We start from the raw sequence: 21,636 nt of genomic DNA, 5'->3' as shown, positions 1-21,636 counted from the left end.
GATATTACTCATTCTGAGAGTGTAAGAAGCAAACCCTCATCAGAAGTTGCCTGATGCAGCATCAGCCAAGAGGAGACTCAACAGCACTTCAGCGGTGCCAGGCGGCTGGCTGACCTGAGACTCAAGCCCTTCCTCTCCTTAAACTCACTTGAACTGACACAAATTCCAATAGGCATTAGAGTAAGTAACTAATACCCACCCCAAGGGACATAGACAAATAGATACATCTGGAGCATAAAACTACTGTAAAAGAAAGACAACACACTAAACAATTTATGCCATCTGAAGTAGAATTATTGGAATGGAGGATCCAAGAATACAGCCCTAAGAAGTCAATGAGAGATGTAAACACTACCAAATGAAACAAGAAACAATGAAAAAGAATCAAGTAGAAATATTGAGCATGAAAAAGAGACAATATCCAGATAATTGGAGTTTCAGGAAGGAAGAAATAAAGCATTTCAAGAAATAATGAGGGTAACTTTCCCAGAATTAAAGATAAAAGAAGTCAATATTATAAGGGCTCAAAGAGCCAAATAACAGAGGAAACTATTCCTAGAAAATTTAAGTTCACCACAGAAAAAATTCGAAAACACTGAAAGAAAAGAATAGACCAACGCCAAAGCAAAAGAATAAGATTAATATATATCACAGTAAGTAACACTGGATACAAGATGGAGTAACCCAAATTCACAATCCGTACTTCTTGAGGCAAGGGTTTTTTCAGAATTTAAAATTGCTATAGCTTGAATGTATCCTCTAAAAAGCATGTGTTGGAAACTCAATATCCAATGCAACAGTATTGGGACTAAGGATCAGCCCTCACGGACGGATTCATGCTGGCCCTGCACTGAGAGTGCGTCCATCAGGAAGGGTTCATTATAAAGGGGCGAGTTCCCCCACTGCCTCGCTTTCTCTGCCCAGCGAGATACCAGCCTCTCGATCTTGGACTTCCTATCCTCCAGAACTGTGAGCCAATAAACTTCTGATTCATTATAAACTGCCCAGTCTGTGGTGTTCTGTTACAGACAGACAAAACAGACTAAGACAAGAATTTTTCAGATTTTACAAAAGTAATATGGTATATATCACATAGTATGTAACATCCAGAGCAGTGTCTAAGGCACTAACCCATAATTGAACTCATTAATATTTTGAAGCAAAATCTGTAAATACTCACACTAAATGAGATGAATTAAAGCCATAAATACCCTCATGTCAGTTCAGGTTGGGTTCTTCTGCCAAATGAGCCATAAATAGCCTCCTGTCAGCTTGTTGGGTTTTGTTGCCAAATGAGTTACAAGAAGCCCTTTGGTTTTCAGATCTTTTTTTGATTTTGGAATTCCAGGTAAGGGATTGTTACCTCTATTTTAAAAGTCTTGAATTAAAAGAACTTTACATTTAGAATTTTACATCCAGACAAAATATCATTCCAATAGGTTCGGCAAAAATATTCCCAAGAACACAAAGCCTCAGAATGTCATAAAAAGCCCACTAAGCACAATCTTGGAGGAATATTGAAAAGAAAAAGAAAAAGGGAGAGACAAAGTAAAAGAAGACAAATGCCTTGATATCGAAAAAAACTCTGACCTAAAATACTAGCAATACATTCATTGGGGACGGGAAGTCAGGACACACACCCAGAGAACATAAGAGTGCGCTAGAGTATTTGTCATATGTGGGGGAAGAAAAAGCTACTTTAAGTGTAATCAATATGCAGAAATAAACAGGAATAGGTCTAAAGGACAACCAGCGTAAGAACAATAATAGAAAAAAAAAAACTCAACCTATCCAATGAAAGGCAGGAAAGGGGGAAAAGGACCAAAAGTAAGCCCAATTAGAGTGATTACAACAGGGGCCGAGGCAGGAGGATCATTTCAGGCCAGGAGTTCATGACCAGCTTGATTTAGAACGAGACCCCATCTCTACAAAAAATAGAAAAATTAGCTGGGCAAGGTGGCAGGAATCTATAGTGCCAGCTACTCCAGAGGCTGAGGCAGGAGGATCACTTGAGTCCAGGAGTTTGAGGTTGCTGTGAGCTATGATGATGCCATGGCACTCTAGCCTGGGAGACAGAGCAAGACCCTGTCTCAAAAAAAAAAAAAAAAAATTACAATCATGTAAGTGAGTTGAACTTGCCAATTTGAAAACAAATTAGGCCAAAGATTTTATGGTGGGTTAAAAAATGATAAAGCAATATAGTCCCTAAAAGAGACATATTTAAGAAAGGATACATCAGATGACTATGAATAAAAATAAAGCTACAGTAGCAATCATAATAAAATTTAAGGCAAAAAATATCATAAAGGACAAATTCAGATATTATATACTGATATAACAAAAATGTATCATCATGATGAACACATCCACAGCAAACAAGAAGGCTTCAATATACGTCAGGAATAAATACCACAAATACATGTGTAAAAATTCAAGTGTAGTTGAGAATTTTAACATCAATTCATCAAGAAGAGAACAATATAAGTAGACATATTGAAGATCCCAGGAAAAAAACTAAGAATACCTATTATTTTCATGAGCATACAGCACGTACACACACTGGTCGTATAATAGAAAAAGCGTGCCTCAAAACACTTGAGAGGATCAATACCAGACAGACTGTATTCTCTTACAAAAATGGGATAAAATTAGAAATTAATGACAAAAAGATGGTTTTTAAAATCTCATGTTTGGAAACTATATAACTAGATAATTCAAATTAAAAGGTAAAAACATGTAAACATTTTTAAAAATACTTATTAGCACTTAATGGTAATGAAAATTCAAGGCTACCATCTAACTGGATCAACTTGGCTGACTTGTCATTCCCAAACCAATCACTGCGGCCAAAGGAATGGTAAAAACCAATGGGTTCTTTAAACCAAAAGACTAGGATTAGGCTGATTTGCTTAGGCCACAGGAATCCACAAGTATAGCAGAAGCAGCAGGGGCAGTGGGAAGAAATCTGGTATCATATCTGGAAGAGCAAAGAGGAGATACATGGAAGACTATGGAGGCAATGATGCCTACAGAGCTTTAATTCCAGTTCGGCCACAATCCCCTAAGGTTAATTACTGATCATGTAATTTGGGATGGGATCTCAGTTTTCTTAGGTGAAAAATGAAAACACCATCTAAGAGTCCTTTTAGCTCGAGGAGTTTGCAATTACATCATGATGTTTTGTTCAACCTATAACAGGGTCTGGCACATATTAGTATGTACGTACAGAATGAATGAGAAGTTTACCACATTCAATTTGAGAGATTCTCAGGACTATTACCTAAAACAACTAATGGATTTCCAATAGATAAACGGGAAAAGGATGTAAAATTTACAATCCACAGAGGAGAAGCTAGTAGGCTTCTTTTAAAATGTTCAAAGTTCGTAATTAAAGAAATTAAAATTAAAAACAAAAACTGCATCTACCATTTCACATCTATTCAATGAATTTTAAAACGTGGTAATCAATAAAGGGAAAGAAGTAGAGAAACTACTAATTGCATACACACTGTCAGAAATTATTGAAAATGTTTACATTTAATGCATTAGTAACGCTTCTGGAAATACAAAAATAATCCTGAGTAATCTAAAAGAAAGCAAAATACTTATATGGACAAAAATGTTTTATTGTAGTATTTCCTATTGTAATAGGAGGGAAAACCCAGATGCAACATAATTGTATAAAAACCAGGTAATAATGAAATTATGGTTTAATGATAGATTAGTCACTGTCATAGCATTAGGAGAATATATTTAATAAATTGTATTATTTAAGGGAATCTATGGAGGCCAATAACCATGCGACATTCACATTAAAACTGCTATGACCATTTAATTTTTAAAGTTATTAAAACCTCAAAGCTTGTGTTTAAAAATCTGACAAATTTCATACCCTGTGTTTTGAAAACATAGACTTCACCAAGAATGGGCCAGTAATCACATTTTAGATATAATTCACAGAAATATTAACTTCCAAGAGTATTTTATTTTTATACTAAAAGAGAATATAATATAGCTACTCTTATTGAGTGTGCAACGTATGACAGCTTTGGACTTTTTAAATAAAACGTGTGGAAAATTTTCAACTCCACTATGCCAAAGAAAGTATTGGTCTTAATTCTAGTAAATGCTTTATATTTTATCTGTTTCATTGGCTCAGCTCCACATGAGACCAGGGCCTGCCTTGATTTCTGGAATGCTGCCCCCATGCTTTTCTCCTAGGCTTTGTTGCCAGGGTTGCAGCTGCACAACCAATTCTCATTAAAATGTGAGTCATTGAAATGCAGGTCTATGGAAACGGATATAAAGGATTTCATCATCTTCTCACAATTCACAGTGAGGACTGAACTCCCACTCTTCTCAAGCCATACAACTACCTGAACCCTCCTCTACCAACTCACACACCAGATAGAATAAATGCAGCAGTTCAGTCCTAAATATCCAAATAAAAACCGTCAAAAAGGAGAAAATGGCACAGTAAGGAACCTTAAAGTCTGGTAAAAGTTATTTCAAAATGACTTCTAATACTCATGATGTAGTCATAGGTTATAGCTGGATACTCATACAGTGATGTGATTTTAGAAATAATACTTCTCAAGAAAAAATACCTGCCAGAAAGAATGGGCACTCTGCAATAACAGTTCCAGAATAACAATTTCAGGAACTTCAAGTCAGAAAAACAAAAACCGCAAGGAATTTACTCCAAATGCAAAATACTCCAAAGCTATTAATTTTGTTGTAGAACACTCACACCCTAAAATTTTCTTGGAAATGGAGGAAAAAAATTTAAGGACAATTTATACTTCTTTTCCCTTTGTTACTAGGATCTTAGTATTCTCAATTAAAACTAAACAGCTCAGGGCCGGGCGCGGTGGCTCACGCCTGTAATCCTAGCACTCTGGGAGGCCGAGGTGGGCGGATCGTTTGAGCTCAGGAGTTCGAGACCAGCCTGAGCAAGAGCGAGACCCCATCTCTACTAAAAATAGAAAGAAATTATATGGACAGCTAAAAATATATAGAGAAAAAATTAGCCGGGCATGGTGGCGCATGCCTGTAGTCCCAGCTACTCGGGAGGCTGAGACAGGAGGATCGCTTGAGCTCAGGAGTTTGAGGTTGCTGTGAGCTAGGCTGACGCCACGGCACTCACTCTAGCCTGGGCAACAGAGTGAGACTCTGTCAAAAAAAAAAAAAAAAAAAAAAAAACAGCTCAAATCCTCTCATGCCAAGTAAAAAGGACAGTCAGTTTTTTATTAAAACATAATATTTTGAATGTTGGTATACCATTGGAATTCTTATAACATGTAAAACCTTAGAATTTTAACTATATTGGAGAAAAGAATTAAGGTGAGCAAAACATCTTGGGGTTAAGTACACACAGCTGAGTCTGTTCCCCGGGCAATTCTTTTACAGCTAACTAAATAAAAGAAAAAAATGGGGGTGGCAGGAGAGTGAAGGGTATTATCCCTAGACAATCTGATTATACAACATGTACTTTAAGTTACAGAAACAAAGCACACAGATAACAGTTCAAACTATAAATCAAACTATAAAATCTTTAAGTGTACTTCATAACTTCATAAAGCTTTTTTAAAGTATATGAGAAATACATGATTTTTCTTTTAAGAGACGCGGTCTTCCTCTGGCACCCAGGCTGGAGTGCAACGGCGCCATCATAGCTCACTGAGAAATACATCAAAATGCTTGTTAAAAATATAGATTAGAGGCCGGGCGCGGTGGCTCATGCCTGTAATCCTAGCACTCTGGGAGGCCGAGGTGGGCGGATCGTTTGAGCTCAGGAGTTCGAGACCAGCCTGAGCAAGAGAGAGACCCCATCTCTACTAAAAATAGAAAGAAATTATATGGACAGCTAAAAATATATATAGAAAAAATTAGCCGGGCATGGTGGTGCATGCCTGTAGTCCCAGCTACTCGGGAGGCTGAGACAGGGGGATCGCTTGAGCTCAGGAGTTTGAGGTTGCTGTGAGCTAGGCTGACGCCACGGCACCCACTCTAGCCTGGGCAACAGAGTGAGACTCTGTCTCAAAAAAAAAATATATATATACATAGATTAGGATCCCCTCATACCCTTTAGGATGGCTATTATCAAAAAAACAAAAAATAAGTGTTGGTGAGGATGTGAAGAAATCAGAAACCCTGTGCACTGATGGTGAGACTGTAAAATGGTGCAGGTGCTATGGAAAACATGATTACAGGTCCTCAAAAAATTAAAAATAGAAATACCACATGATCCAGCAATCCCATTTCTGGAATATAGTCAAAAGAATTGAAGGCAGGGTCTTGAAGAGATGTCCATATGCCCATGATAATACCAGCACTATTCACAATAGCCAACCCAAACGTCCATCAAGGGATAAAGAGATAAACCAAATATGGTACATACACAATGGAGTATAATTAAGCCTTAAAAAGGAATGGAATTCTGCCATATGCTATAACATGAATAAGCCTACTGGACATCATGTCAAGTGAAATAAGCCAGTCACAAATACTGCATGATTCCACTTAAATGAGGTCACTAAAGTAGTCAAGTTCATAGAAACATAAAGTAGGTGGGTAGCAGGGGAAGGTGGTAGGGGGAAAAGGAAAGTTATTGTTTAATGGGTATAGAGTTTTAGTTTTACAAGATAAAAAGTTTTGGTCAGCAATGTAAATATGCTTAACGCTACTAAACCATACACTTAGAAATGATTACCATGATAAAGCTCATGTTATGTGGAGTTTTTAAAAATTTATTTTCAACGACACCAATGTTATATGGTTTTTACCAGTACTATGGAAAACTTTTTTCAAATGGAGATTCGGGGTGATTTCACCCTTGGAGATTCTGATAAGTTGATAAAGATGAAAATTTGGTGGAATTTTTTTTTTTGCTTTTACCAACTATCACTTTTTTTTCCCCAGATACATCTTGTATCACCATGGCACAAAACTCAAGATTCAAGATATTAATTATGAAAACTAAATCTCCTTCCCACCTTACCCCTAGCCACCCAGTTCTCCTCTAACACAGCCACTAATATTAGCTTCTTCTGTAGCATTTCAGAGGTATTCAGTATATGTAAAAATATTTTTATATAGTATCATATATCATTGGCACCCTACCTTTTCACTTCATACTACATCTTGAAAATCAGGCAATAGCAATAACTTTTTAACAACTACCTCCCTCGATTATTTATTTATTTATTTATTTTTTGAGACAAAGTCTCACTCTGCTGCGTGTGACGGAGATAAGGGAAGGGAGTGCCATGGCGTCAGTCTCGCTCACAGCAACTTCAAACTCCTGGGCTCAAGCGATCCTCCTGCCTCAGCCTCCCAAGTAGCTGGGACTACATGCATGCGCCAACACGCCCAGCTAATTTTTTCTATATATACTTTAAATTGTCTGGCTAATTTCTTTCTATTTTTTAATAGAGACAGGGTCTCGTTTTTGCTCAGGCTGGTCTCGAACTCCTGAGCTCAAACAATCTGCCCGCCTTGGCCTCCCAGAGTGCTAGGATTACAGGCGTGAGCCACCACACCCAGCCCTCCCTCAGTTTTTAAAAGCTGCATTTTTATATCAGTATAAATAGTCTCTGACAGATGGAAAAGTAAGTTGTTTCTAATATTTTACTATTGTAAGAAATAGTGTGAAGAATAACCTGTATATTCACACATGTGGAAATATGATGAAGTAAACCCAAACCTAAAGCATTTATCTGCAGGACAAATACCAAGAAGTGAAAATGATTAATCAAAGGACACATACATTTAAACTTTGGTAGGCATTTTTAAACTTTGGCAGATATTTCCCAAATCTCCTAAGAGAATGTACCAACCTATACTTCCTCTAACAATGCATCAGAGCACCTGTATTTTCTATCTTTCAAAAAATGTTTTCTTAAAAGGCTTCCCTAATTTCAAATATAAAAAGGAAAAAAAAATCTGTATTCCTTCTCTCAAGGATCTGATTTTTTCCTGATGACTACCCAGCTATATATACTGCCAAAAAAAAAAAAAAAAAAAAAACCTTATCTCCTTTCACACTGAAATGTGTCTTCATTATATTCTAAATTTCCATATGAATTTGGGACTACTTTTATTCTGTACCACTAATCTATCTAATCATATACCTGAATCATGATGTTTTGACTACAGTAACTTTAGAATATACATTTAATGTCTGGGAGAACTAGTTCCTTTTTAAAAGTTCCTTTTTTTAAGAATTTTTCTGGATAATCTTATTTTTTCCTTACAAAATTTTAGATTCAGCTGGTCTAATCCTTAAAAATCCTGCTGGTATTTTTATTGGGATCATGCTATGTCATTGATTAAACAATAACATTTTTCACATATTGAATCATGATGGTGACTCTCTATATCATCTTTTAGGTTTTAGATAATTCTGCTATAGGGGGCCTGCATTTTGAGAAACAGCCCTGCCCGTCCAACTGCAGAACAGTGGTGCCTGACAAGGGGCGAGGGAAGCCACTGCACACAGTGCAGGCCACGTCTAGCAGTGGGCTGCAGCCTGACAGTGCTATGTATCAGTGCAAAGTTATCCTTGTTAGGGAGATCAGTAGTTCTTCCCAGTAGCAGAAACTGCACTCTAAACCACTTTCTATGTCCCTAGGGTAGAGGACAACTGCAGCTGAAGTAAGTGGTTCAGAATTCCATTCTATACAGGAACTTAAAACTCAGTGGTTTATTGTAGGTTTAAGAGAACCAGAATGACATGAGACCCTGGGTGTGGGGAGGAAAAATTAACACTGTGACTTGAAAAGATCATTCTCCCACCTTCCACTCCTAATTCACTTAAAAGATCAGCATTTCAGGTAAACATACTAAGTTGCATGAAATTAAAACCTGTGTGACTAAGTCAGTCCCAGCTGAAAGGAATGGGCTCAAAAAGGCTTTTCTAGGCTGGGCACTGTGGCTCACAGCTATAATCCTAGCACTCTGGAAGGCCAAGGTGGGTGGATCACTCGAGGTCAGGAGTTCAAGACCAGCCTGACCAGGAGCGAGACCCCCCCCCCCGTCTCTACTAAAAATAGAGAGACATTATCAGGCCAACTAAAAATATATAGAAAAAAATTAGCTGAGCATGGTGGTGCATGCCTGTAGTCCCAGCATCTCAGGAGGCTGAGGCAGAAGGATTGCTTGAGCCCAGGAGTCTGAGGTTGCTGTGAGCGAGGCGATGCCACAGCACTCTAGCCCAGGCAACAGAGTGAGACTCTGTCTCACAAGGAAAAAAAAAAAAGGCTTTTCTTTTTTTAAGAGACAGGGTCTTGCTCTGTTGCCCAGGCTGGACTGCAGTGGCACAATCATAGCTCACTGCAGTCTCAAACTCCTGGGTTTAAGCAATCCTCTTAGCTCAGCTGGGACTATAGGCATGCGCCATGATCCCAGCTAATTTTTATTTTTTTAAAGAAACAGGGTCTTGCTGTTGTCCAGGCTGTTCTCAAACTCCTGGGCTCAAGCGATCTTCCCGCCTCCACCTCCCAAAGTGCTAAGGTTACAGGTGTGAGCTACCATGTGTTGCCCCAAAAGGGCTTGTTGAAGTGACAGGCAGAGCTTAGTGTACAAAAAGCACTCACCCTAACAATGGCCAGCTAATTAATTAAAATCACCAACACTATTTACATAAGCATATCCCCTTAGATGGCAATTATTTCCAGATACTTCTAAACTGGACCACTAACTAAAAAACTGGAAATTTAATATCAGTTTCCATTCCCTAAACTTTAAACTACTATCAGACTTTAAAATATTTTCTATCTATAGGCCAGACATAGTAGCTCATGCCTATAACCCCAGCACTTCCAGAAACCAAGGCAGGAAGATTGCTTTGAGACCAGCCTGGGCTAAATAGTGAGACCTCATGTTCACAAAAAAATTTAAAAATTAGTTGGGAATGGTGGTGCATGCCTGTAGTCCTAGCTACTTGGAAGGCTGAGGTTGGAGGATAGCTTGAACCCAGGAGTTCAAAGTTACAGTGCGTTATGACTGTACCACTATACTCTAGCCTGGATGACAGAGCAAGACCTTGTCTCTTAAAAATATATATATTTATATACATTTTTTCTAGCTATAGATGAAGATTTTCATATTGGATCAAATTCCCAAAATTGAAGAGCTAATACCAATTATTCTATTCCCTGAAAGTTTCCCAAACTCCTTCTTTATAGATATTAACATTTAGAAAGGGAAAAACTCAGAGCCATTAAAGCTGATGTGTGAAAAAATATCCCATTGTATTTCTGGGTTTAAAAAAATTTCAATTTCTACAATGTGTACATTCTCTCACATTTGGTGAACAGATTATTCCTTTTGTCTCTGTGGGGGGTGGGAGGCTCAATACCTAAACTCAACAGATTGCTTCTAGTAGACTGGTACGCATAGCAAGATGCTATTAAGTCAGAATGGGAAATCAGGATCAGAAGTCAGCCATATGACCACGAAACCAGGAAACTAAAGCTGTTAATACTGCATAAATATTTTCTGAGTTTTTTCCATCTCTAAAATTGCTATATGCTTTTCCTATCACCAGTGAAAAAATAAGCTATCAAGATAACTCACTCATCAGATAATTACAAAAATTAACTTATTCAACAAATATTCACTGAGCTCCTACATATTAGGACCACATAGATATTTTAATAAAACATATATAAATTAAACATAAGTCAACATAGTATAAAACTATATTTTTAAAAGCACAAAAATAAAATAAGCACTATATTCTTGAAACTACCATAGAAGCAAAATATTTGTAGACTACCAGAGATTAACTACAGTGCAGTTTAACTAGATAAAAGTAACTTTATTTTTAGTTTGTAGCAACTGCAACACAGTGACAATTAAACACTTTTTAAGATCATTTTATACACACTTTAAAATCTGGCCTATACAGATGTCAAAATTGAATTGACAATATTCAACATATACTTCTGATTTTAAAAAGTCTTAACCAGCAAACCGATCTCTTTCACATTTATAAAGCACACTCAAAGGCAGACATAATGCTTAATCGTTCCTAGGACATAGGTGCATCTTAAAAAAGAAAAACATACTCTATGTCAAAATATTATAAACATTCCAAAAATGTAAGCATTTAATGGAACATCAGAAGCATTAATTATTGAACAAGACAAGATGCTCCTTATAATCACAATGTTCTAGAAGTTCTAGCCAATGCAATAAACAATCTGGCTCCAGAGTCCATTCCTTTTAATTTTCTACATCTCTCTTCCAAAAGAATAATAGATTTGTGAAGACCACTTAAAATCTTTTAAAATCCTGAAGGAAAAATGAAAACAGGTAAAAAAAAAAATCAAAAATGTTAAATCTCAATACCAATTAAAGAAATAAAAATGAAGAAAATAACAAATATTTTCTGCTCAAATGGGCAGACTTAAAAAATATTATAATTCTAAAGATTTCATGAGTTCAGTGAATAGTCCTAGGATTACAGACCAGAACTTCATAATTAAAGTTTAAAAGACTAACTAACGTGCCGTTATCCTTACCCCTAGAATCCCAATCCCAGGAATCAAGTTTCAGAAAATACTCACGGATGTGCCCAGACTGAACCTGGGAGTGGACACTGGGCTGCGATTACCCTTCCCATGTTTCTGATAGACAACACTGATAGAATTTTATTTTAGAAAATGTGGCATCAGAGATATGTTTCAATTGTTTTAGCCCATCATGTAGCTGTGATATGTGATGGGTTAAAAGTGCATTTTAAAATTTTTCTTTCTTTTTCCCTGTACAGTAAGATTTCAAGACAGTCCCTTCTTCCCCCTTCCCTTCCTCTCTCACCATGTACTCAAGAAAGTCCCTGCTGAAAAGAACAGTAACCCAGTGGGCAAGACATGACGCCTTCCGCACTGGCCCTGAGCAGCACAGCACAATCCACAGTCTGAACAGCGGTTAAGGGCACAGACCTCAGAGCCAAAAGCTCTAGGTTACAATCTCAATTCTCCTATCTCCTAGCTGAATGAACTTTTTTTTTTTTTTTTTTTTTTTTTGTTGAGACAGAGTCTCACTTTGTTGCCCAGGCTAGAGTGAGTGCCGTGGCATCAGCTTAACTCACAGCAACCTCAGACTCCTCGGCTTAAGTGATCCTACTGCCTCAGCCTCCCGAGTAGCTGGGACTACAGGCATGCGCCACCATGCCTGGCTAATTTTTTCTATATAGATTTTTAGTTGTCCATATAATTTCTTTCTATTTTTAGTAGAGACGGGGTCTTGCTCTTGCTCAGGCTGGTCTCAAACTCCTGACCTCGAGCGATCCACCTGCCTCGGCCTCCCAAAGTGCTAGGATTACAGGCGTGAGCCACTGTGCCCGGCCATGAATGAACCTTGATAAAGTCACTTAACCTCTCTAAATTTTCTCAAGTATATAAATGAATACAATTTACTAAACAGGTAAGTTAAGATAATACAGAAAAGTACTTTACACAGAGCCTGGCATTTATTTAGTAGTTCAACTAATGTTAAGATATTATTATCTGTAGTATTAGGAAAAAAAAAAGCCACCTGTCCATTCCTTAAAAAAAAAAGATTGTCTTACCTATTCGTGTTGTTATAACAGAATACTTGAGGCTGGGTAATTTATAAATAAAAGAAGTTTATTTGGCCCATAATGCCGGTGGCTATAAAGACCAAAAGCATGGCACCAGCATCAGCTCGGCTGCCGGTAAAGGCCTCAGCTGCACTAGCACATGGTGGAGAAACAGAAAGGCAAGCAGGCCTGTGTGAAGGGGGACCACACAGGAGAGGACCCTCACTTTACAGCACCCACTCTCAGAGAACTAATCCATTCCTTCCCACAAGGGAGGGATCCACCTCTCTGACCAAACACCTGCCACCAGGCCCCACCTCCCAACACTGCCTCACTAATTTTTTTGGCAGGGACGAATCACATCCAAACCACAGCAGAGAAGTCACATTAAATACACAGTATGTACAGTCCACCCTCAGGATCCAGGGGTTCTGCATCCAGGGATTCAACCAAGCATGGATGGAAAACATCTCGGAGAAGAAAATTCCACAAAGTTCCAAAAAGCAAAACTTGAATTTGTCTCATGAATAAAGTGATATACAGGCATCATAATGGGTATTAGAAGTAATGATTTAAAGTATATGGGAGGATGTGTGTAAGTTATATCTAATTACAATGCCATTTTATATAAGGAACTTGAGCATCTGTGGTCCTGGAACCAATTTCTCACAGATAATGAGGGATGTCTACCAAATTAAACTTCCTAAAATATACAAGGTTCTGAAATTTAAAAACACATGTGGGCCCCAAGATTTTGAATAAGTGATTGTGGTCCTGTACCTTTATAAACTCTTCTTCTGAAAAAATAATTAATAATGACTTATTGTATTTATTTTTTTAAGTCAGCCAGATTCCAAGTTGCCCATAATTGTTTATTTTACAGTTCTAGAGGTGCCAAGGGTTCAGCAGGAGTCCCTGCCAAAGGGCCAATCACTGTAGATGAACACATGCTCCTTTTTTCTAGAACCCTAACTTCCGCTGGTAAGAATACATTCATAGGAAGACTGTTCACATAATGTCAGTCTCGTCGAGTTAACAACAAACTCCATTTGCAATGGCGTGGACTACATATTTGTTTACCACCTTAGTCCTTGTATTTGGTACTGAAAAAAAATCAGTGAGTAGATTGCATTGTCTGCTACCCGGCATAACTGTATTACAGGTTTACTTGCCTAATTCACAATTCAAGATTTAGTGAGTTGCTTGAACTCTTATTATAAAGGTATGGAATGAGTGATGAGAAGGATGTATCAGGACATTTTCACATACATGTAAGAGAAAAAAATCCAAAGCAAATTGGATTAAACAAGGTGTTTACTGACTCGTATAACTGACAGTGTAAAGGCATAGCACCTTCACGGAAGGCTTGAGCTAGCAGCTCAACTGAAGTGACCAGGGCATGGTTTTTCTCCACTCTGTTCCTTCAGTGTTGACGTCTTATTCAACTAGCTTTCCTTTGATGGTCAGAAGATAACTGCCAGGAGTTCAATGACTACGTTTTCAGGTTGAAATTCAGAAAAAAAAAAAAAGTGCCTTCATCCCAGCATTCCTAGCAAATGTCTTAAGATTCATTCTGACTCATCAGGCTTAAGTCACATGCCTGCCATGATTGGCTTAGGTAAGACACATGATCCATTCCTACAAACCCATCAAAACTTATATGAAACAAAGCACATTAAAGTTGACCTTAGTGATTTAAATTTCTTATATTACTAAACAATGATATTACTGCATTTAAACTGATGGGTAAAGCACATCATATAACTTTCCCTATCTTCTTAAAAATTACTCTCCCAGATTTTCATCACAACCTATCAAGAAAAAAAAATTAAAATTTTCCCTTAACGTAAATCACTTTTTGGAGGATTCAAAATGTACTACTAGATTACCTGGTAAAATCAAAACCACAAGTTCATGATTGTTCTTGTTAACCTAACTGAAAGCAACACCATAGATTTTCAAGAAGAAAAAGAGGTCCTTATCCCATACTTTTTTGAGATTATCATAATAACTTAAAAGATAGAAGAGTACAGGAATATCTTGACTTTGGCAAAAAAGAAAGGAAGGAAAAAAAAAAAGAAGTGGTTTGTTTCATACAGCCTTAAAATATAAGCAACTAGATAATCCATCCTATGGCTCAAGACCCCTCTTACCATACTCACCACCACACCTCTTCTCTTGCCCCGCCCAAAACACAGGGTCCTAGAAACACAGTGGGAGATGCGCACTTTAGGGAATCTTATTGTGAATGTGCACTCCAAAGCCAAATACAAATCATTCCTGAACTATGTTTCCTAATGTTCATGTCCCTCATTCTTACAATTAGCACAGAAAACACAAAGTTTATTCTCAGATTTATAATGGAGAAGAAAGCAAAATTGCATTTATTAGACTGAAAGCCAATACTCAAACATGTAGGAGTATTCTGGTTCTGATGGTAAAGTTGCACAAAAACAAAAGGCAGGAGTAAGATGGAAGATGAGGAGGTCGCTGAGAGCTGGGAGGAGGCGGCAGACAGCGGGCAGGATATCCAAATCTCCTCCCAAAGTGCCCATTGTGATTCAGGACGATAGCCTTCCCACGGGGCCCCCTCCACAGATCCGCATCCTCAAGAGGCCCACCAGCAACGGTGTGGTCAGCAGCCCCAACTCCACCAGCAGGCCAGCCCTTCCGGTCAAGTCCCTAGCACAGCGGGAGACAGAGTACGCCGAGGCCCGGAAGCGGATCCTGGGCAGTGCCAGCCCTGAGGAGGAGCAGGAGAAACCCATCCTCGACAGGCCAACCAGGATCTCCCAACCCGAAGACAGCAGGCAGCCCAATAATGTGATCAGACAGCCTTTGGGTCCTGATGGGTCACAAGGCTTCAAACAGCGCAGATAAATGCAGGCAAGAAAGGATGCCGCCGCTGCTGCCGTCACCGCCTCCTGGGTCGTCCGCCACGGGTTGCACTGCCATGGCACACAGCTGGACTTGAGCAGAGGGAACGACCTGACTTACTTGCACTGTGATCCTCCTTGCTCCACCCACTGTGACCTTGAACCCCATGCACTGTGACCTCCCCCCTTCTCCCCTCTTCCCACTGTGATTGGCATGTCGACAAGGGCTGTCCCAAGTCAATGGAAAGGGAAAGGGTGGGGATTAGGGGAGGGTTGGGGGGACCCACCAAGAACTCAGAGTAGAGAGTCAGACAGTGCCACTTGGCCACTTGGGGTAAAGCCAGTGCCAGCAATAACAGTTTATCATGCTCATTAATTTGGGATTTTAAAACACAAATGAGAACTCCTGCCCACCCACCCCCAAGTGCATGTCTTCATCACTTAAAAAGTAAGTTCCATTTGAAAATATCCTTTCTTTTTTTTTTTTTTTTTCCTATTTTTGTTTGTTTATACAAATATCTGATTTGCAAGAAAAAGCGCATGGGAGGGATTTTAGCAGTTTAATGAATTTTTAATTGAGGAAAGGTAGTTTGGTAGTCCACTTAAAAAAATGTTTCTGGGACATTCACTAGAAACATTAACCAATAGGATTTTGGTGAGCTTAGCTTCTGTATTCCTACTGCCGCCCAGAAAAGGGGCAGGGCTCTGCAGCCCCCAGGACAGATGAGCACCCCATGCCTATACCTCCCTCCCCTAGCTAAGTCCCAGGGCATCTTGGCCTTGCCTGGAGACTGGGCTAGCTCTGTAGGCTCAGAGAGCCAGGGGAGGGTGCCAACCCCACCTCTAGTATTTTGGGAAATAGGGAAAGTGAACAGACTTCCCCTTCCCATATCCCTCAGGGTGGTTCCCTACCAGCCAGGCTTGCTACTTCTGGAAGGAAGCAGGTAGTATCAGGGAGTGAGACCGCACTCCTGGATATAGAAATAAAGGACTCAAGACTTGTTCAGTATTTGGCTGACGAGGGGAGAGTCTGGCTCCAGGACTCTGAGCCTTCTGCCTAATGTGGTCAGAAGGTGGCTAGATCTTCCCACTCCAGCAAGGCTTGAACTCTTAAGGATTTGCGGTGCTCCATCTCTGTTACTGGCCCTAGCTCAGTAACTTTACTCGGTACATTTCCTGTGTGAAATCAGTACCTTGGGAGCAGACCATTCTGAATAAAGTTGGGAAAAGAAAAGAAAAAAAAAAAAACACAAAAACAAAAGGCAAAATCCAAGCAATATGTTTTAGAGTAGAACTAACCACCTGAACATATATTACACACTAGTCGTCTTAAATAAAAAGTCAAACTTCACTAATAATCCTAGAGGGAAGTAGTGTGGTTAAAGAAAAGGAAGTGAATTAGAAGAAAATCTCTATTCAATTCCGTGGATTGGTTTTTCAAATACTCCACCATTCAAAAAATTCAGTTCAACAAATATGTACTTAGGAATTCACTAAGAAGAGCACATAAATGTCAGACACGATAGGGATATAAACATAGCCTTTGACTTCAAACATTCCTGAACAGCATAAAACATAATCAAGTAGAAATGCCTGAGACACTAAAAGATAGGGCTTTGGGTAATCAGAAAAGGAAGAAATCAAACGAATGTGGATGATTTCTATAGCAAATAACAGAAAATCTCAAGGCAAAACTACTTAATAAAGCAATTCAGGTAGGGTGGCTCTAGGCACAGTAGACGGGGCTCCAGTTCTACTTTTCTGCAATCCTGTTGGTGCTGCCCTCCGTCATGGAGGCATCGCCTTCGAGCTACTAGAAAAGTGGCTACAGCAGTCCCAGAAGTCACATCCAGATAAAACCAGCCCTGGAGAGAAGAGGGACCATCTTTTTTCTTCCTTTTCTCAAATGCAAGAAAACCTTCCCCAGAAGCCCCTTGCAGATTTCTATTTTATGTCCCATCAGCCAAAACTGTCTCTCGTATCCATTACTAGAACAATCACTTCCAGAGGGAATGAGATCCACTACAACTAAGATTACCATGGATACCAGTAACCATCATGACCATCACTTCAGTGTTGGCTGAATATTTCAAGAATATTTCCGGCCTTGGAATGAAGAAGAAATAAAAAAGAAAAATACATCAGCAAAGGAAGAGATGTGCCTAACTGGAAGAAGAAAGCCAGGTTCTGAAACCATACATTAAATACACTGTGAGGGATAAAGAATTCTCTTAAACTGCACTGTTGTCTTTCCCAGTGATACAAAAATTAACTTACTGTTCATCAGTAAATGCTAAGAATGCAGAAGTCGTCCTATTTTTATGGAAAGGATTGAGGTTATTTAATTATCAGTGGGGACAATAAGACTTACCACTCCTCATCAGTGGAGCCACCCATTCAGCTACATCTGGGCTTAGAACATTCCATATTATGCATCCAGATGACGCTGCAGACTCACTGCCAGTAGTTCTTCCTTGAAGGTTTCTTCTCATCTGGGGAAGAGGTTTCACTCAAAAATCCACACACTCCAAACCGGCCCTATCTGCAAATGAAAGCATGCAATTAGGAGGCAAAAAGCTGCAGGGAGCAATTCCCTCTCCCCTATCTATAATTAACTGATCCATATGAAAACTGAACTCAAACATCAGACTAACCACCATGTTTAAACTAAGCAACCTACACTTCAACACTTGTAACGTGCTTATTATATGTGGTTACCACCCTTTTCCCATCATATAAATCTGTTGTTGCTTCCACAGTATACCGGTACAACCCTACCAAACATTGCCAGTAAGCAGAATTCAGCAGACAGATATTTTTGTTGGACCCACGCAAGGTTGGTCTCCACAGTGTGTTAAAGGATAGCTACCTACATTTATAAATCAGAAGACTTCACGTGAAAAATCAACACTTCTGGCTCTCTTGAAAAATCAGAAAATCTGGCAATACTGCACCCACATTCCCACATGGTAATAATCTGCTGGAGCCGATTAACAGTGAACCCTCTAGGTGGGGCATGGACTTCGCCGTTCTCCAAAGACAAGGCCACACTTTCATGTTACAACCTGGCTCACGGTTACCTGCCTGGACTCCACAGGCAGCTGAGCTTCCACTTTGCTATGTATTTCTAGTAGCTCCCAGGGAACATTTTATTATTGCCAAAGCCAGGCATGTTTTTCTGCCTTGAGGATATAATATAGCATAAGGGAATAACAACATGGGCTTAGTCAGAGCACCCAAGACCTGAGTTGTAATTCTGTAAATGACTAGCAATGGGACCTCAGGCCTGTTTTTAACCTAAAATATATTTCTTCATTTACAAGCACCCAAATAAACCTATAAGCATTTAACACAGTAGGCAAACAGGCCTAAAATCTAACCTGTCCAAGCTGAACTGATAATCATAAATCCACTGCTTCCTCATTCTTCCTCATCTCAGTAAATCATACCATGATCCACACAGTTCTGCTCAAGCCACAAACATGAAAGTCCTTACCATATACTCTCCTTGTCCCCCAAAATCATCAGCAAGGCAATTGATTCGCCCTCCAAAATATATAATTTGAACAGATGGTTAGAATTCCAGCCATGAAAACAAACAGCAATTCCTCCATCAGAATCAAATACTTTGCTGAAATTGCCTATAAATTCAACTACTTAAATAAGAGTAGCTTGAAATGTCCAGGTTTCATATTATGAGGAATATTAATATTTCATTAAAAGAAAAATGAAGACAAATATTGGGGATGCTGCACATCACTCCTTGCAAGGTATTGATATCACAATTCATAAGCTTACGCAATTCTTCAACTCTAAGCTGACAAAGAACTCAGAGGCTATGCTAAATCTTATAATGAAATTGGGAAAACCAAAAGTTAGCAGAACTAAAGTGATTTTAGGAACGTTGCAAGATACATGATCAATACTCAAAAATAAAATCTATTTCTATAAAACAATTGTTCAAAGAACAATCAGAAACTGACACTGTAAAGAAAAGTTCATTTATAATATGAAAAATATGAATTATTAATCAATTATCAAATGATGTGCAAAGACAAATAGAGATACTATGTTCATAGATCAGTGCAGTCAATGGTGTTAACATGTCAATTCTCCTCATTTTAAGCAATAGAGTAAGCGCAATTCTAGTTAAAATTCCAGCAGACTTTTTTGTAGAAATTGACACGTTGATTCTAAAATCACATAGAAATGCCAAAAAGATAGAATAGTGAAAATAACTTTCAAAAAGAATACCATTAGAAACCTTATACTATGTGAATTCAAGGTTTATTATAAAGCTATAAAAAGAAAGTACTGATACATACAACATGGATAAACCTTGAACATACTAAGTGAAAGAAGACAGTTACAAAAGGCCACATATTACCTACTCTGCTGACAGAAATGTAAAATTGTGCAGCTACTCTGGAAAACAGTCTAGCAGCTCCTCAAAATCTTAAACATAGAATTACCATATGATCCAGCAATTCCACTCCTAGGTATATATCCAAGATAAATTAAAACATATCCACACAAAAAAACCTGTACGTGAATTTTCATAGCAGCGTCGTTCATCATAGTTGTTTGGGTTCACTCACTCACTATCTATTCATTAGTGAATAGATAAGTCAAATGTTGTATATCCTACAATGGAATAATATTTAGCCATAAAGAGAATGATGTACTGATATACACTGTCCAGATCAAACTTGAAACATTATGCTAAATGAAAAAAAGCCAGTTGGCCACACAGCATATAATTCCATTTATATTACATGTCCAAAGAGGCAAATCTAGAAAGACAAAATATGTCAGTGGTTGCCAGGGGCTGAGGAGAGGGAAGAATGGGGAATGACTGCTAATTTCTTTTTTTGGGGGCGGGGTGATGAAAATATTGTAAAATTAGATAGTGGCAAGGGCTGTATAACACTGACATATGTACTTTAAAAAGGTGTTTATGTTATATGAATAATCTCAATAAGGCTGTTACAATAAAAAAAAAATTTCTCCCCTCACTCCCGCAAAACAGAAAAATGGGTTATTTCCTTAGGATGTACTCTCGGAAGTACTAAGTTCTGCTCTGTGACATGTGCCAAAGTGCTTCTGAAACAGGTTCCACAGATTTGTACTCCCTCCAGCACTGTATTTAGCACCTGTGTCACTGTGCACATGTCTGAATCAGCACCATCTCTTAAATCTGATAAAAAAAATTGATTATTGGTTGAACACTTTCCCCTCCTATTTTCATCATATATTTCTTTCCAAAGGGTCAGTTCTTAGCCTTTAAAATTTACCATCCTTATGCATACAGCACAAATGCTTCAATTTCTCAGGAAATATAGAAATAGTTACTTTCTTGCCATTTTGGTCAGCAATAATTAACTTATCCCAATGGGTTCCATTTTAGCTTTTAACAATAAAACCTGCCTTGAAGTCAAATATTTTGAACAGTTATAAGAACCACTCTGCTTCTCAGACAGGGAAATTAAGAAGGTCACTACAATACGAGTCCACCTGGGTTACGTCTATTTCCAGTTTCCTGACTGCAATTCACTTTCAAGTGAAATGTCCAAGTGGCTCCCAAGATATTTTAAAACCATAAGGTGTAGCAGAAAGGAAATGAAACATTTATTAGCATCTTCTACAAGCCAAGTGCTTTATGTGTATTACTTCATTTAATAAGCCTCACTTAAATGAAAAGGAAAATAAAAATCACCCAGGGTAAGAACTTGCCATGCAGCAAATATGTGCCAGAGTTAGGGATCAAACTGAGGTGTGTCTAACTCCAAAGTCCATATTCTTTCTGCCACTTTACAGTGCTTCCCAAGCTTACTGACTCTAAAAAATCAGAAAGGACTTCAAATGTGAGTTATGCCACTTACTTTGTGACTAGTTTCTAAGCTTCTTTAGAACAGTTTACAACAACAATATCAATGTAAAAAGAGGAGGCTAGAAACTCACTGTGGAATGAAACTTTTTAAAAAATAATTTTTTTTAAAACAGCAAAACGTATGGAATAATTCTAAACACTTTTCTCGAATTTAAAGTGAATCTCAAGATTCACTTTACCTTCCAACAAACAGAGACACCAGCATATCCATTCACAAACATATAATGTGGATGAAAAACATTTTTTAGTGACTACACTGCCAGTCTCTAAACAAGAAATACATCTTTTCTCAGTAAAAAAGT

At 38.4% G+C, this 21,636-nt stretch overlaps 1 long non-coding RNA gene and 1 pseudogene across 5 annotated transcripts in view; one reads left to right on the top strand and one right to left on the bottom strand.

Annotated features, from left to right (window-relative positions):
• LOC138394799 (uncharacterized) overlaps window positions 1-21,636 on the bottom strand; it is a 53,410-nt gene that overhangs the window by 19,244 nt on the left and 12,530 nt on the right. For all 5 annotated transcript variants that reach the window (XR_011235329.1, XR_011235328.1, XR_011235327.1 and 2 more), the window contains exon 2: window positions 17,816-17,986. This is a non-coding gene — a long non-coding RNA (uncharacterized lncRNA). The remainder of the gene's footprint in view (window positions 1-17,815; window positions 17,987-21,636) is intronic.
• Window positions 15,040-15,508, top strand: LOC138394450 (SUZ RNA-binding domain-containing pseudogene; annotated as a pseudogene).

The sequence above is a fragment of the Eulemur rufifrons genome, chromosome 14 (genome assembly GCF_041146395.1).
Source record: "Eulemur rufifrons isolate Redbay chromosome 14, OSU_ERuf_1, whole genome shotgun sequence".
Taxonomy (NCBI): Eukaryota; Metazoa; Chordata; class Mammalia; order Primates; family Lemuridae; genus Eulemur; species Eulemur rufifrons.
Note: the sequence above shows the minus strand (reverse complement) of the source record. Positions and strands in the feature narration are given on the sequence as shown.